The sequence below is a fragment of the Gossypium arboreum genome, chromosome 10 (assembly GCF_025698485.1).
Source record: "Gossypium arboreum isolate Shixiya-1 chromosome 10, ASM2569848v2, whole genome shotgun sequence".
Taxonomy (NCBI): Eukaryota; Viridiplantae; Streptophyta; class Magnoliopsida; order Malvales; family Malvaceae; genus Gossypium; species Gossypium arboreum.
In genome coordinates this window covers 55,588,418-55,606,602 of record NC_069079.1, presented here as the reverse complement: position 1 = coordinate 55,606,602, position 18,185 = coordinate 55,588,418, and the positions used below count along the sequence as shown (strand labels likewise).

At 32.7% G+C, this 18,185-nt stretch overlaps 1 long non-coding RNA gene across 1 annotated transcript; it reads right to left on the bottom strand.

The window, feature by feature from the left end:
- Positions 1 to 232: 232 nt before the first annotated feature.
- On the bottom strand, positions 233 to 13,046 carry LOC128282376 (uncharacterized). The gene is made up of 3 exons (XR_008272635.1): positions 12,750 to 13,046; positions 5,115 to 5,292; positions 233 to 574 (listed from the first exon to the last, which is right to left on the bottom strand). It is a non-coding gene; the product is annotated as an uncharacterized LOC128282376 (long non-coding RNA).
- Between the last annotated feature and the right edge of the window lie 5,139 nt (positions 13,047 to 18,185).

Here is an 18,185-nt window from a genome sequence, read left to right as displayed (position 1 = left end):
CGTGTGACATCCCATGTGCTTCATAATTTGACCCTAAAAACAAGCCATTTCAAGGCCAAAATAGACCTAATCAACCATCCCATTTGTGCATACACTCAAAAGACCTAAACACCTTTCAAACACTTATAAATATTCCATTTCAAACATCCTATTTCATCTAACTAATATGTCATTCAAAGTTACGACATTTATACCAAAACATCATTAATCAAATCAAAGAAATATAGCCAAATTTCAAGCATAAAAACTATTTCCTTTAACTACCAAATAACATTACATATAATCATTTACATATCATCACAAACATACCAAAAAGGATCATATATTCTAAATACCTAAAAGTGACCAAAAGACTTAAACTTATCAAAGCATTAAAAGTCCATCAAACAAGACTTAAACCCCAAAAGCATTTTTGTACCACAATGATCATTAACACATTCATGAACTATCAATAAACAAAGCCCTATACATGCCATTTATAACCTGGCCAAAATAACTCAAAAACTACCGAAAAGGTTGTTGGATAGTATGATAGATCTCCGACAGGCCTCTAATCAATCAAGCTTCCGATAATCTATGAAACAAAAGAAAGTAACTATGTAAGTCGCTAGTGCTTAGTAAGCTCATATAAACTCAAACATAACTTACCATTTCTTAAGAACACATTATTAAATAAGCATAATATCATTACCAATTCCATAAGCTTAGTAAAATCTTATACAAGCACCATCAAACTCACAAGTTAGTAAGTTCATACATGATACATATGAGTTCAATCATGTGACAGCCCTAAAGTGACCCTAGTCGGAAAGCGGTTTCGGGACCGCTAAACCGAGTCACCAAATTATTTGGATTTATGGTCTAAAATATGTGAATATGAATGTACGAAAATTTTAAGCTTCGATTTAGTAAATTGCATGTGAATTTAGTCAAAAGGACTTGTGTGACACTTTCGAAATGTGATAGGCTAATCTATAAGGATCTAATAGTGCATGTAATCAAAAGGGAGGACTTGCATGTCAATTTTTCCCCCCTAATATGTAGTGGCCGGCCATGAGCATGAGGATGGACAAAATGTTATGGGGTGAAACATGTTGGAAACATGTTGTGTTAGTGTGTTATGGGAGAAAGAATAAAACAAAGGGTTAGTAATAAAGAAATGAATGGGAGGGGTGATGAGAACAAAGTTGTCTCATCCATGTTTCCCCCCCCCTCCTTTTGCCGTGAGTTGAAGGAAAGAAAACAAAAAAAAATGAAAAAAATGTTCATTCTTGAACATCCTTGGCCGAATAGAGGAAAGGAAGGAAGGGGAAGAGCTTGAGAAAATTGGCTATGGTGGTTGTTAGATTAAGGTATGACATCATGTGATTCTTTTGGAATTTTTGTGAAGTTGAGTTTGTTTTGGTGCTCATAACATGACCCATGTGTTAATTTTTGAGTTTTGTGTTGCAAGAAACATTTGGTTATGTCCTTATATGTCAAAATGATAAATTTTTGATATTTGGTGAATGAATATGGGTTTCGGTCATGGTAGATAACAAAGAATGTGGTTGTTGTTCTTGTAAATTTGGATGAATTTTTGGTGGATAGGTGCTTGAATCAAACAAATGATCATGTGTGTACACTAGGTGCTAGTTGAGAAGAATCGGTCACTATATTGGAGGCCATTGCCGAATTTGAGTTTAGTTATTGAGAGGGATGATTGTGTTTTCAGTTGATGGAATAAAAGAATGCTTAAAGATGTGTTTATGAAGTAATACATATGTTCTCATAAGCTAAGTTATGTATATGTGATATCTTGCATATTGGTTGTTATGGTAAGGTTTGAGATATTGACGTATGAATATGTTTTGTTTGTGGTTCGGCAACTAATGGTTAAGTTGTTAAGTTACATGCTTGAGTAGTAAATATGTTAAGAATGGTTCTAAAATGTATATGGATGCCGTGTGATTGTGTTTGATTGGGAAGTAAATTGTTTGATTTAGCTCAAGAGCCCAGAGGATCAAAGTCGGATAAGGGAAAAGAGAAAGTAAACGAATAGCCGTGGATATGTAGTCGTCGACCACTTCCGAGGTAAGTTTTAAGTGATTAAACGTTGAGTAAATTCAATCATAATAGGACATAATGAGTTGATTTAATAAGATATGATGTGGCCATGATATGTCTTAAACCCAAATGGTAAGTTCATAAGTGTTTGGACTTGGAAGTTTAAGAGCAAATAGTAATAATTTGCTTGGACAGCAGCAGTAATGTGATTTTAGAAAATCACTATAAATTGTTGGTGTGGAATTATAGGATGAATAAAATATGTAATCAAAGATTAGTTGGTCTAGTTTCTTATAAAAGAGACCGTGGAAGCAAAGAAATTTCCTATAAAGAGATATTTAAAGTTGTGCGGGACAGTATCGGAATGACTCCGAAATTCCCTGTTCTGTTTTTGGAAAATCATTATAATTTGTACAAAAATGGTTATAAGATAAGATTTATATGCTTAAACTCCTTAATGAGTCTAGTTTCAAATGGAATAAAATAGAACACATTATGAATTCTGTACAATGAAAAATTTGATTCGTAGCGAAGAGTGGTCAGATTAGTCAAACAGTGAAACAGGGGAAACTTTAAGAAAAATCTGGTATTGATTGGCCAAACCAAAAATTCTGAAAATTTCATGGATGGAAGATATATGAGTCTATATTCTGAGAAAATTAACGGCAAGTGATTTGGAGTCTTGTAGCTCCGGGTATAAATAATTTAGTGACCATTGCTCAGGAAAACAGCTCGTAGCGAATATGTGATTTTGTTGTAAACATGGATAAAAACTTGTTTTAGTTGCTCATAAGCTATTGATTGATCCCATACTTGAATTCTAAATTGTGATATTGTAAAATGATACATGAGTGTTAGATGGATCTTTGATATCAAAATTTGTGAAATTGTAAGTTTATGAGTATTCGAATATGAAATGATAGTATGGCGTGAAATTGAATTATTCGTTGGAAAATGATTGATGTAGATTCGGCCAAGACCAAGTCTGTACATAATAATATATGTGATAAGGCCTAATGGCTGATGTGATGAATGTGAAAATGTATATATATGTGATAAGGCCTAATGGCCGACGTGATGAATGTGAAAGTGTATATACATGTGATAAGGCCTAATGGCCGATGTGATGAATGTGAAAGTGTATATACATGTGATAAGGCCTAATGGCCGACGTGATGAATGTGAAAGTGTATATACATGTGATAAGGCCTAATGGCCGACGTGATGAATGTGAAAGTGTATATATATGTGATAAGGCCTAATGGCCGACGTGATGAATGTGAAAGTGTATATATATGTGATAAGGCCTAATGGCCAACGTGATGAATGTGAAAATGTATATATATGTGATAAGGCCTAATGGCCGACGTGATGAATGTGAAAGTGTATATATATATATGTGGTAAAGCCGAATGGCTAATGTGAATGTTGTAACATGTGATTAAGTGTACATGAAATTTGGAAATATGTTCCGGGTGAGACCCGATGACTACGTGTGGAGATTATGTCCGGGTACGACCCGATGACTACGTGTGGAGATTATGTCCGGGTAAGACTTCGTAATAAGAATTTCTTATAAATATACGCAATGCGAAAGGTTAAACAGGTATGTACTCCAAGTTTATATATGATGCATACGAGAGCAACCTATGGGACTATTCCTATGATTATGTGACATCGGATTAGTGTGAGAGGTTATGTGAAATCATACGATATATCTATGTCACATGAGCTCACTTTTATGTGAGAGTTTATCTGCCTATTATATATGATAAGATGTGCATATTCGGTAAAGGGATGGTATGCCCGAAGGAAGAGTGAAATAAAAATACGAACAACTATGTTATAATTGATTGTTATCTGTTGACCTTGCTTAAAACTTACTAAGCATTGTAATGCTTACTCTGTTTACTCTGTTCCTCTCGCCTTATAGGTCTCATTCTTGAGCTACAGGCTCGGGATCGTCAACAACTAGTCACACAATCACTATCCACTGTTTGGTACTGCTATGTTTTGGAATATCTTATGGCATGTATAGAATAGACTAGTAGTGAGAGGATATTTTGGTTAATGTATAGGGCTACTCTTTCGTTTGTTGGTCATAGACCCTTTGATTTTGTATAAATTTGGATAGCCATGCGAAAATGGCTTGTATACACTTTGGCATGGTATCATAATCATTTTGTATGTTGTTCATTAAGAGATGTGGAAATGTTTGGAATCGATTAGCCCTTGGAACGGTTAATCGTGATCATCTTTTGTGCCATGTATGCTAAAAGGGCTAGTTGAATCAAGGAAATTATGAAGTAGGTAAAATCTACCTTAAGGACAGAGGTTGACAGCTGCAGTGATGTGGATGTGAAAAATCACTAAAAATAGTAAGAATGGAATTAAATAGTGAATAAATTATGTAAATGAACCTTGATGAATCTACTTTCATATGGAAGAAACGAAACGGTCATATGAGTTGTATGTTAAGAGATATTTAGGTTTTCGTGAAACAGGGCCAGAACAGTTTCTGGATTCCCTGTTCCGACTTTGGAAATTCATTGTAAATTAACCAGAGGTAATTAGGAGTCATGCCATATATGTATAGATTCCTCTTTGAGTCTAGTTTCTGTAGAAACAAAAGGCATCAGTATTGAAGCCCTGTACAGGGAGATATCCAGGTCGTAATGCATGAAAGTCAGGGTAGTCGCACCCTGTAACAGGGGCGACTTTAACTAATAAACTGTACTAATTGGCCCGACCAAAAATTCTAGAAAAAATTTGTAGATGCATATATGAGTCTAGTTTCAGGGAAAAATTACGAAACTGGTTTTCGAGTTTTGGAACTCAAGATATGATTTTTAAAGTGACAGTGACGCAGTTAGCCAACTGCCTAGAAAATTTTTAAAATGGACTGCGAAAATGAATGGTTTAAGCCGTTAACCCCTCGTGTCCGACTCCGACAGCGGACTCGGGTACGGGGTGTTACAAATCATATCATAAGTAGATTTCATATACACATCATTTAACTCATTAACCTTTTAATAAGATCATGAACTATTGTTCAATTGTATACATACCTTGCCTTTAACCTTTACTTACTCGTTGAACCATCTAGAATTACATTGGATGCTGTGGAATGCTCACACATAGTGTGCCTTTCCATATAACCGTAACCTTTCCCTTTCAATAGTGCTCACACGAGTTGTGGGTCAGAATGTTAACTACACGATGTTGCTCAAATGAGATGTGGAAAATCTGCAACAAATGCGAGACCTCAACCATCAGTAGGACATTCAAGACCAGGACCCGAAACATGAAATCCCTAATGACATGTTATTCGTAGCCTAAGAATACTTAAGGTTCAAACGGGATCATTTATCGTTCAATTATTCAAAGCATCAAGTCATGTATATTCAAGTCCATTTATAACTAACACAATATAACTGACAACTTTAATATGACCCTAATATAATCCCATAGACTTTAAATAAATATTAAAATATTTATTCACTCGTCGAAACTGTGATTCTGAAACCACTATTTTCAACACCACTGAAAACGGGCTGTTACAAGTTGACATTATTTAAAGGGGTCACCTCCTAGTAATTTTAGACAACTTCAACAAGTTGTCTGAAGATAAGATTTTGAAGATTCAAAACTTTATCCAAAGTCTCTAGAAATCTTTAAGAAATAAAAAAACTCAAAGAAACTTTGAAGAATGTCCTACTAGTTATGAAAAAAATTATTTTTTGATCTTGTTCAACCAATAGAAAGGAGGTTAAACTCATTCTTCTAGATTAAGTCTAGAAGGTCCTTGAAGTGGAATCATTAATCCAAATTCAAGTCTTAAATACCTTTGAATTAAAGCTCTTTCCAATTTGGTTGTACCAATATAAAGGAGAAGAAATTTCTTCTTCAAGATCAAGTCTTAATGACCCTTGAAGCGAACCATATTGGCCTAAGATCAAGTCTAGAAAATCCTTGGATCAAACCGTCACTAGTTTTCAAGATCAAGTCTCGACGAGCTTTGAAGTGGACTTCATTAATCCATGATCAAGTCTTAAAAACTCTTAAATCCAAATAAAATTAAATTCTCAAGTCAACATCTCTCAAGACTCTTTTCAATATCAAGTCTCGATGAGCCTTGAAGTGACTCAGATCTATCCAAAAGCAAGTCTAGATGACCATTGGATTAATGCTCCATCAAAGAGAACAATCAAAGGATTTATTGAGAGATTGTAACTCATGATTTTATTATTTGATCTACTACAAATTTTCAAGTCTTATTTTCACATAAAATTTGTGTGTACAAATTTTTGGCATGTCTGGGACAAATTTCAACAGATTTGTGTGTACAAATTTCGATTTTGTAGATATGATGGCGACTAACACTACTTTCCTTTAAGGAAAAAATGACATATCTTTCAAAATCTATAGAATCCATTGTGACAAATATCATATGAATAGATGATAAAAATTCTTTCATAATAACTCAAATTAAATGTCCAAGTGAAAGCAATCAAACTCCTACCAATGAAACTTAACATCAAAATTTTAAGATGTTGGTGAAACTAAAGTTGTCAAAAGACTTCAAAATGTAGCTTCAGATATACTTAAGTAACTTGTCAATGATGACATCAAAGATTAAGTTGAAAATTTTGCTCCACCTTCATACACATACACATACACATACACATACACATACACATACACATACACATACACATACATAAAGCCATATACTCAAAGGATTGATTGTTTGAAGATGCTTGAAAAAATCAACCTCAAAAGTTTCAACAGTTCGATGGAAAAGGAACTTTACACCAACATACTGTACACTTCATGGGAACTTGTATAGTGTTGATATTAATAGAGATCTCATGGTGAAGTAGTTGTCTAATAATTAATTATTGTTATATATTATTGTTTTTTTATTATAGTGGTTGAAATATGTTCTAAACTCCTATACTTTTCGTACATTTGACAGTTAACTTTTGTACCATATTGTATAATGTTATATCATATCATATCATATACCTTAAGAAAAAAATAAAAAAAATATCAATTGAGCTATTGCACTAAACTCGCAAATAATTGAGCCCTTGCATTAATAAACACAAAATCAATTAAGCCTCTTTCGTTAACGATTTTCATCTTTGACCATGTTGACCATTAAAATAAATTAATGGACTAATTTGATAGCGACATGTGGCAGTTATGAGTTAATCTTATATTTTTCTCATTAAAAATATAAAAGAATTTATAAAAATATAAAATATTAAAATTTATATAAATTTATAAAATTGTAAAAAAGTCATAAAAATTATAAAATTATTATAATTATAAAAATATAAAATTAATAAAACATATTTGATATATTTAAAATTTTATAAGGCTTATAAAATTCATAAAAAATATAAAAATTAAATAAAATTGTAATAAAATATAAAAAATTATAAAACTATTGAAAAATTATAATTTATAAAAAAGTAATTTAAACCTCTAAAATCATAATAAACACATAACATTAGACTAACTGTTGGATAATAAAATAGTCGTCAGATCATTAGAGTCATTTTCATGTTGAATAAAATATTCTTGATCTTCCACAAATAATAAAATAATTGTCGGACCTTATCACTTTTAGTGATAAATTATTATTATTATTTTTAAAATTTTTATCTTTAATTATTTAAGTACAGTACAGTATAGTCGTTTGGGCCTTGAAAAGTTGAAAATTGTTCACTATTGTATGATATAAAATAATTTTGGTACGATTAAATACTATGAAACTAAAATGTCATTATCGAACGGTTGCAAATATTAACATATGTTAACATGAAATATTCTAACAACTCATTATCTAATGGTTGGTCTATTGTCACATGTTTATTTTGATTTTAGGAGTTTAATTTTTAACATGAGGAATCGATAAATGAATTTTTATAATTTTTATATATTTTAATATTTTATAATTTTTAAAAATAATAATTATAATTTTTATAATTTCTTAGAACATGATTTGAATTTATTTTATAAGGTTTTATAAATTTTTATTAGTTTTATAATTATTGATAATTATTATAATTTTATTATATGATTCATTATTTTTTCAAATTTTTGTAAGGTTTTATAATATTTTGAAATTTTATGAAAATTTTTATAATTTTTCTAAGCGTGTAGAAGTTTTGAACATTTTAATATGTTTTATTTTTATTATTTTGGTAATTATTTTAATAATTTATTTAATTTATTATAATATTTATACTTTTTATGAATTTTATAAAAAATTATTAAATTTATAATTTATATTTTAATACTTTTACATTTTTTTTATGATTTATTAGAATTTTTTGGATTTTTATAAGTTTTTATAAAATTTTAAATATTATTTATTAATTTTATAAATTTTCAATAATTTATTACAATTTTTATAAATTTTAAATATTTTTATAGTTGTTAATAATTTTATACTTTGTATGATTTTTGTGGTTTTTATAAAAAAATATAAGATTATATTAGAAGTTGCCACATGTCACTATTTAATTGGTCTGTCGATTGATTTTAATAATTAACGTGGTTAAAGATAGAAATGGAGGGGCTTAATTGATTTTCTTAATTATCGGTTGGGACATAATTGGGCGCAAATTTAGTGTCATGGTATATAAGGATTAAAACTAACTTAACTAACTAAATTGAGTCAATTCAATCAAATAAGTTGGTAAATTCAATTTTTCAGTTCGATTTAGGCGGTTTTAGCTTAAGTCATGTAACGCCCTGGATAATTTATTTCTGTTTCTGTAAATATTTAATACAAAATGTGTATTTATTTTAGTGGCTAAGTGCTTTGGGTGTGTGTGAGAGGTCTTGAGTTCAAGTCCTATGTTTGCAAATTTTGTTATTCTTTTAATTCTAACCTTACCCTTGTTGAGTGGACTTATGTAAGGTTGTATGTTATTTTATATTAGAATAAGTCTACTGGTTTGAGTGGTAAGGGAGTTGGTGAGTTGAGGGTCCTGTGTTTGAATCTTGATGCAAGCGTGGTTGTTAATTTTTGCTCGATTGTTTGATAGAGTTTCGATTGAGTTAAAATTCTGATGGAGTTATGAGGAGTGGGTTAGTGAGAGATAACTAAGGTATTATATTGGCATATCTTCTCTTTTCTCTTCTTTTTTTTCAAATTTTAATTAGTTTCTCCCTTCTTCCAAAATTAACGTCAGTTTCTGCTCCCCCTCTACATTTTTGTCAATTTTTTTTTTGTTCTTCCTCTTTCTGGCGTAATCCCTGTTCCTCTATTCCTTTCAATTTTCTTTGTTCGTTATCATTTTTCTTCGCACGATTTCAGTAAGCCTCTCAATTCTTTTTGTTGTAGTAGTGTACGATTGTTGTAGGAAATCAGAACTCTGCGATTAGTTGTGTAGGTGAAGGCGATGAATCTGTAGTTTTCGCTTCGATGGTTTAACTTTCGCATGTAGTCATTTTGCGGTGGTAAGTGTGAAACGTTGCTTATTTTAGTTTTGGTTGTTTTTGTAAATCAGGTGTTAATAGGATTTGGGATTCTGTTTTTAGGTGCTAGTGGTCTTGGGGCTGATTTTGCATCAAAATCGTAACAGGTGTGTTCTCAAATTGTGAAAAACGAGGTTTTAGCGAAAACCAAAAATGCCTACTATTGACGTCACATGGGCGTGTGGCCGGTCGTGTGCGAGACACGACTGTGTGTTTGACGAGGGCATGGCCGTGTGCAAGGCACGAGCGTTTGATGATGTGGGTGTGGGCGTGTGGACCATACAGCCTAGGCCAAGTAGAGCGTGTCGGCCCACACAAACATGCCACACGGACGTGTAGGTTTTGGGCTGGGTCATGTGGGCCACACGGGCAAGGTCAATCTGGGCGCGTGGGCCTACACGGCATGTGGGCCTATAATTCTAAAATTTTCCATAGGGTCGCACGGGTCGTTCCAATCGATTATGGGCCTATCGTAAGGCCAATAAAGGCTAATCAAATCCTAAAATTATGTGATCTGATAGTCTGATATTCTACTCTGAGTATGACACTATTATGTCTTTCTAATTAATCTGATGTATATATATATTTTTGATATCTGAATATGAGCATGTAAGCATGATAATTCTGATTATGTATAACTAGTTGGGGTGAGATTTATATATGTGGAGGAAGTGTTCTGTATGGCGATCATCGCCTATATATTTTGGCAGCTTGGCTGCACAATACATGATATGTGTCGTAACGGCACGATATGGTGTGTAGGGATGGATGAGTGTTTTTAACCCCACATGGTGTATTGGGATGGTCGGAGTTGGTGTGTAGAGGATGGGGGTGGGACTCTGCATATTTGTTCTATATATTTATTCTGTATATCTGTTTTTGTTATCTGAATCTATAAATGACTTAGGTTCGAATCCGAATTTGAATCTGAATCTGACTATGTATGTGATTTATGTATGTATAGCATGTCCATTTCCGTTCGGTTACACACTGATTTTACGTAACCTCACATCCGTTTTCTGTTCTGCTCAGGTTATCCACAGACTTAGGCGGGTCGGTGAGACGGAGGCTCAACGGTGACCACTTGATCGAAAATTGTTTTACTTAATAACCCATGGTTTTTATTTATTTATAATTATGGTTTAATTTGAGAGTTTTTAATTTTTGGGACTCTCCGGACTGTTGGTTTTTATTTTGGTTTTGGATGCGGTTTTGACTCTTTCATTGCAATGCTTGTCTGGAATCATGGTTTTGCAAAAATAAAGGTTTTCTGAAAACATGAACTGCATTTCTAAAATATAACGGTTTTAACACTTCCGCTGTAGATTATGTTTTGGCGATTGGATTAATTAAATGATGTTTTCAGTAATAATCATGAATTAATAAGAGTTATAAAAGTTGAATGGTTTAACAAAACAACTCAATTTTTCAAAACCCATTCTTTGTGACATCTCCGGATTCTGCCATAACGTCTAGGCCAAGTTTGGAGGTATTACATTTAGAGTTAGAGAAATGGTTAATTTGTATTGTCACTTCAATTTCAATTTTGAAATTCAAAACCATTTAGACTAAGTTAATTAACTTTACACCTATTAAATATAATATATATTTAAACCAAAACTCAATACCAACAAATCCCAAATCCAAACCAAACCTTTATTCAAAACCCAACCATAATAAAAATAAACCCAATCCAAATTTTGGTTCTTGGAACTTTGGGTTGGACTTCGCTTGGTTTTTCATAATTGTATTTATAATCGTATTTATATATTTGTATGATTTTATAAATTTTAGAATATTTTTATTAATATATTTTATTTTACTATTTTAGTTTTGTTTTAATTGTTAAATAAATTTTAAAATTATATTTTTATAGATAATTTTTATTAAAAGAAATATGGTTTAAAATTAAATTTATTAGTAATGATATTAGTATTGCATAATAAATCATATTTAATTATTGGTGATAAGTATAATACTAGTTATCTTATTATTAAATTTATAACGCCCTAAAATCGGGGTTAGAATTATTCAGGTTAGTTGGTTGAGTTAGTGGTTAAGTGGGACTGTTAAGTTAATTTTCGCATTTTAAAAATAGAATGAGCTTGTTAATTTAGTGATTAGTTCTTTAAAAGTTTACTTTTAGTGTTGAGTTTAAATCCATGCGTTTGGAATGTAGGAATTGTTTTTTTTAAAGTGTTGTTAGTTTTAATTCTTTAAAATATTTATAATTAAAAATTAAAAAAGGGTTTTGACAAATTGGAGGTTGTTTTGAAATTTATTTGAATAGCAATAATAAATCAATGTGATTGGTTGTTAATGATTAATTAAATTATAATTATAATTATAAGGGGAAGTCCCAAATTTTTTGGCTCAATCCCCATTTCCACTCTCACGTCTGTTTCACTCTTTTGCTCCCAACATTTCTGATTTTTGTTCCTTTGGATTTTATACCTTTTCTTTTCCGACGTTCTTGCTTCGTTCTCCTCTGTTCTTCAATTTATTCTTTTTGTTCCAATACCGTGATTATTTTCGTCTCGTTGGGGGGTTTGTGTGTTTTTTTTTTCACCTTCATTTAACTCGGTTACTATTGAGAGAAGTGTAAGTAATGTTCTTTTCAATTTTACATTTGGGTTCTTAAATTTATTTATGCTAAGATTTTAATTGAAATACATATCGGCTATGTATATTTGTAAAAATTGAGTTTTAGGTTAGTGTGAATTAATTGTTTGTCAACACTTAAAATCGTGTACTTAAGGTGTGTTTCTGAAACTAATGTAGTTAAAGATCGAATCGTTCATGAATTTCATACAATTTTAGTGTGATTTTGGGGCCACACAGGCGTGTGCCACACACAGATAGTCTACACGGTCGTGAACCACTACAGAAACTAGGTTATTATTGTCTTTCTCATATTCATCTTCCTTCTCCTATATCTCTACAACTCTTTTTTATTTTCTTCAATTTTAGAAAAGAAAATCAAGTTTATGATGAAAGAGAGTCGTATATTTATTTATTTATTTATTTCCTAAATCGCCTTCTAAAAGTGTAAATCAAATCACAAATTCCATTGAAAAAAAAAATCTAATAAAAAATCCACTTTTTGATATTTCCAGATTGTTTTGATACTTGTACTCTCCGCCTAATATTATGAATTTTATGAAATTTAAAAGAAAAAAAATTCTCTCTGATGTTAGAAACAGTACCTCCAGACGATGGCGGCATCTGTTTGCTCCCCTCTTCTCCTTCATTCTTGTTGTTGCTTAGCGAGGTTAAAATAGCTAACAAAATATTTTGGTTATTTGAGGTGGTGAAGAGATTACGCTTTTGATTGATAAAACTATAGGATTAGGTCCAGAAAAGATGAGTTCACATGGCTGCATGTGCACTCAAAATCAAAGATTGAAAATAAGCCAAGCACGATTCCCATTGCCGTCATTGTTTTGTTGGCCACCCTTTCCATTCCATAATAATACTTTATTTCCTTCTTACCCATTCATTTATTTACTTTGTTTTGCATGTTGTTGGTGCCCAATTATGGGTTTGTTTGGCTGCGCCCTTCAATGATTAACCAAACGGGTTTTTTTCACCAATAATATAAGATAAATAATTAAAATAAAAAAAATAGTATGTATACTCAATTATATACGAAAATAGATCATTTGTGAAGTGAAGGGTGGTGCACAGGCAACACCACCTTTTTTTTTTTAATAAAGAAGCATTTTTATTTTAAAAAATTTAATATTTTAATGGGTTGTGTTATATTGATTGGCGGCACCCAAAATATACAGGTTTGATATAATGGTTTCAAAATATATCAGGTTTTATACAAAACCCGATTTCAAGGTCAAAAGGATGGTGCCAGGCTGGTATGCAGCACCAGTGAAACCATACTGATAGGCGGCATTGGTGCCAAGCTTTAGTCCCCTTCGTTTCTTGTAGTCCGTAAGCATCTAGTCCCATTCCCCTAAGGCCACGGGAAGAAAGAGAAGAAAGAGGGAGAGGGATTTGGGGACCTTATAACCATGGTCTCCCTTGTAGAGAAGAAGAGTAAGAAACGGTAAAAGAAAAAGAAAAAGCAGTAGTGGAGAAGAAGAGAGGGAAAAGAAAGAAAGAAACAAAGGAAGGAAAAGAGAAGGATAATGTATTTTTTTTTTTAAATAGAAGGGATTATGATGAGGAATTGTTATAAGTTATTTTGTTAGTATTATGTAGTCTGTTTATTGTGATTTTTATGTTGTTTTTAATTTATTTTAAAGTAATTTTGTTAGTAACTATTATAAATTATTTGTTTAGTTTAATGTTTATTGTGATTTGTTAGATTATGAATGTAATTTTTTTGTTTTTAATTTATTTTAAAGTTATTTTGTTAATAACTTTTTATTAGGTTAATTATTTCTTTGGTTTAATATTTATTGTGATTTTTATGAGTGTAATTATTTTTTTGATTTATTGAGATGTTGATTAATTTTGGTTTTTATATTTTTATAGGTTGTTTCAAAGAAACTAAATAGGTATGTGTCTGCTTTTATTTTTGGATTCTTATGTTTTTATGTTTAGATAATTTCAATTTATTTAATTATATTATTATTATAAACTAACATAAAAAAATTATATAAGTAAAATATGAGAATTTATGAGATTTTTTATTGTAATTATATTATTATTGTACTATATTTATCGTATTATTTATTGTATAATATTAATGTGTTTTTATAGTTATTGAAAATGGACCATTTAGAAATTAATTATCGAAATTTGTTATTCTCAACAAATTGTTAGGGTGTCTCATTTTATATTTTAATATTGCTTCTCCTATTATTGATAAAATAAGGCTCAAATCCAAATTATTTACCTATCGTATTGTGTTTTTGCAACAAACAAATTGAATTCATTTTTTTAAATTGTAGATTACTAAATAGGTTTTTGATTAATAATGATGATCACATATCTAAAACTATTAATGAGATGGTAATAATATTTTTATTTGTTACGTAATTTATGGAATTAAATTAGGCTATATTAACTATTTTGATAATTTAATAGTGTCAGGGCCCGTACCTCGCATTTAGGGGTTGTGTGAATAGTGTAGGCTATCTACCAAACGAATGCCTCATGTCATACTTGGAGTTAGATAGATTCAGATCAGTGGCATTGATCCGGACGTTTGATTTGCAATACGACTTAATATTCGTTTTGGTCGAGTGATAGCGCCTGGAGACCCATAAATTTCATTTGTCGTGTGGGGAGTGCACCATCACTCTACAAGATGTTGCACTGCAACTCGAGCTCCTCGTCGACGAGAGTGCGACCATGGTTGTAAGTTTGATCTCTGAGCCGACCTCCCTTTGCTATAACTTACTTGGACACTTACCTAATGAGGGGAAATTTACCAGTTTGAGGTTTTCATGGCTAAATGTCAATTTCGAGCATTTACCGAGTACTGTCACTGTATGGGAGATGATGTACGCTGTTCGAGTATACATTATGCACATTATAAGGGGTGTATTCATGCCAGATGCAAATAACAATAAGGTCCACTTAATGTACTTGCCTCTATTATCTAATTTGTATAACATCCATTCGTATAATTAGGGGTCTGCAGTACTAGTTTTATTGTATCGCGAACTTTGTCGAGCGACCAATCCTACTGTCTTGGACATAAGCGGATGTCTCATATTGCTGCAGGCTTGGGTGCTTTACCGGATGTCATTCTTGGCATCGATTACTCACCAAGCATATGTATTTCTACTCGTGAATAGGTGATAAAATTTTACCCATTATAGCAATTATTTGACATTTTTGCATAATAATATTACTCTAACAAGTTTTTTTTTCGTAGATAGAGTACTAATCTAGGTATCGGGAGGTCATACACAGTTCCGATATACCGTTTAATGGTTGAGAATCATACCAGAGAGGGGTAAGTTATTCCAATATTTGTGATATTTTATTATCTTATCTTACTCGACCCGCGTTAACATAACAATGTTATTAATTGTATAGTTCATCTAGATGCCTTATCCTCTCCTAGAAATTGTGGTTGTTATTCCCTCGTCTGCCCACATCCACACAAACCTATGGTGCATTAGCGCACCCATTATAAATTTTCAAACAATGGAATGGTATCACGGGATTGAGTACTTCGACAGTTCTGTTGCATACAATATATCTTGGCCTCACCAATACAGTTGGGTAATTGGGTGGTAGTACATAAACAATATATTGCAGTGTGGAACAATAGGATAGGGCAGATATCTCAGATAGATCGTTGTTTCGATCTGTGGCCGTCGTTACAGTACATACAGTGGTACTTTGAGATGGGGAAACCATATTTATTTGGTAGGCAGTAGGTGATAATCCCCTGCACATGACACGACTTGGGTAACCATCCCGACCTCTTTCATATCCGTCTCCTGCAACCGAGCCAGACCTAGAGCTACATTCTGGGGATAGTTATTACCATCAAGACTTAGGGGTCGATAACTATTTCCCAGGCTCGTTAGAACACAGTTATCATTCAGAGTTTGATATCTTCAACCCACTACCACAACAGTACTCCACTCCTCCTGGCTCATTACCATTGCAATACTCTACTTCTCTCAGCCCAAGTTCATCTATGACATTTGGGACATATGATTTTTCTTCTATGTTTAGCACACCCCAGGTTTGGGTAAAGATAATATGCATCGCCGCGACCACCCGTAACATAAACGCCGACCACCACAAATATACCCCTAGGACCACATCATCAAACCATCAATTTTAGAGGTTTTTGCAATTTAAATAGTCAAGTTTTGTATTTATTTAATTGTAGTAAAATATAAATGCAAAAATATAAACTTTGTAATTTTAAATGACATGTGATGGAACAAAATTGGAACAAATTTTGTATTTATTTGATTGAGATTCATTGGAACAATTTTTGAAATTTAAATTACATTCATTGCAACAAACTTGGAACATAAATTAAATACATTAGAGTACATTAGCTTAATTTCTACCCGATCGCGATGATTGTCCAAAATGGTAGGTTCACTGTGGGCATTTACTCTGATTATACCCAGTTAATCTGAATACTTCACAAAGCTTTCCGTCAATTTTCTCCTTAATGTCCATTTCATTATGAATTCTGGTTGATTGCGGATGAGCTTTTAAATTCCTACGCAACCCTTTATTTGAGGCAAAATCGAAAGTAGTCGGAGGCACCTCCCATGTAGACAAGTCAGGTAGGACGAGAAACTCATTCTTCCAAACCTGCAACGTGCGCTGAAGAGTATACACTTCATCGATAAACTGTTCAATATTGAGAGAGACACGCGCACATGCTACCACAACGTGCGCACAAGGATAATAAAGTGTTTGGAACCTCCTGCAATCACACCGTTTGTTTCGAAGATCAACTCCATATGATCTAGGTGGTATACCAAGTTGATGACCGATTGTCTCCTTAACTCAAAATGTTTTAAGATGTCATGAATATATTTTTACATTCATCGATCTCCCTTTCGACTGTTTGCAACCATTGCACCCCTAACATCTTTGAAAAACACGTGTTCTGCCTCTATTTTGTTGACTTGCTGCTGCCTCATTCTTGGCATCAAGGTAGCCAGCCTGTAGAACATTGCCGAGAACACAAATGTAATTAGAAGATGTCATGTTTTCCTCAACACAGAGTTAACCTCCTTTGCCAAATTGGTGGTTATGTGACCATAGCGAATCCCCTTGTCAAAACTTTGAGTCCATTGCCACAGCTTTATGGTACCCAACCACTGTCGGAAAGGTGTGTTCCTTTCACCTTCTATGTCACTTTCAAGTCGAGTCATCTTTTATGTGTGGCTCTAGCTTGTATGCTATAGATGTATTAAGAAAAGATAAGTTATAGACTCAAATTAAAACATTAAAACATATATTGAAAAGATAGGGTCATCTTTTACCCAATTTCACAACTTGTCTCTGCCAGTCTATATTCTTATACTCTTGGTGAAAGTTAGCCGCAATGTGTTGGATGCAGTAAATGGATCTCCATAGTGCATCAGAATGCCTAATGGCGAAAATTACTCATTTCCCTTTATCGAAAATGATGCAAATACTATAGTCACTAACAACATACCTCCATAGGTTTGTCAGGAAGAATTCTCATGATTCCATTTTTTCCTTTTCTGCAATGTCAAACGCTATTGGGAGTACGTCCTTGTTCCCGTCTTGAGAAACCACAATAAGCAGGACATATGTATATTTGTCATATAGCCAGGTCTCGTCTACCTGTACAAACGGTTTGCAATGGGGATATGCTTGCACGCATGGATCAAAAGTCTAGAACATCCGTTGGAAAATTCTTTTTCTCGGTTGTAGTTGGTCATCCGTGCCGTAATAAGGTCATGTCTACAACTCAATGATAGTCCTAAGCATGTACTCCCGCATAGCGGCTATCCACCCCTGTAGCTCGTTGTACGATGCATTAAAATCTCTATACAATTGCTCCATTGCCATCTATTTAGCTATCCATGCTTTCTAGTATGATACTGGAATCATGCTTACATTTCGGCAATCAGTACCGAAACTTTAATGGTCTACATGTCCTTCACCATTGGCCTGATGCATATACAAATAGTTTTGGAATCAAGTTTCCAATGATCTTC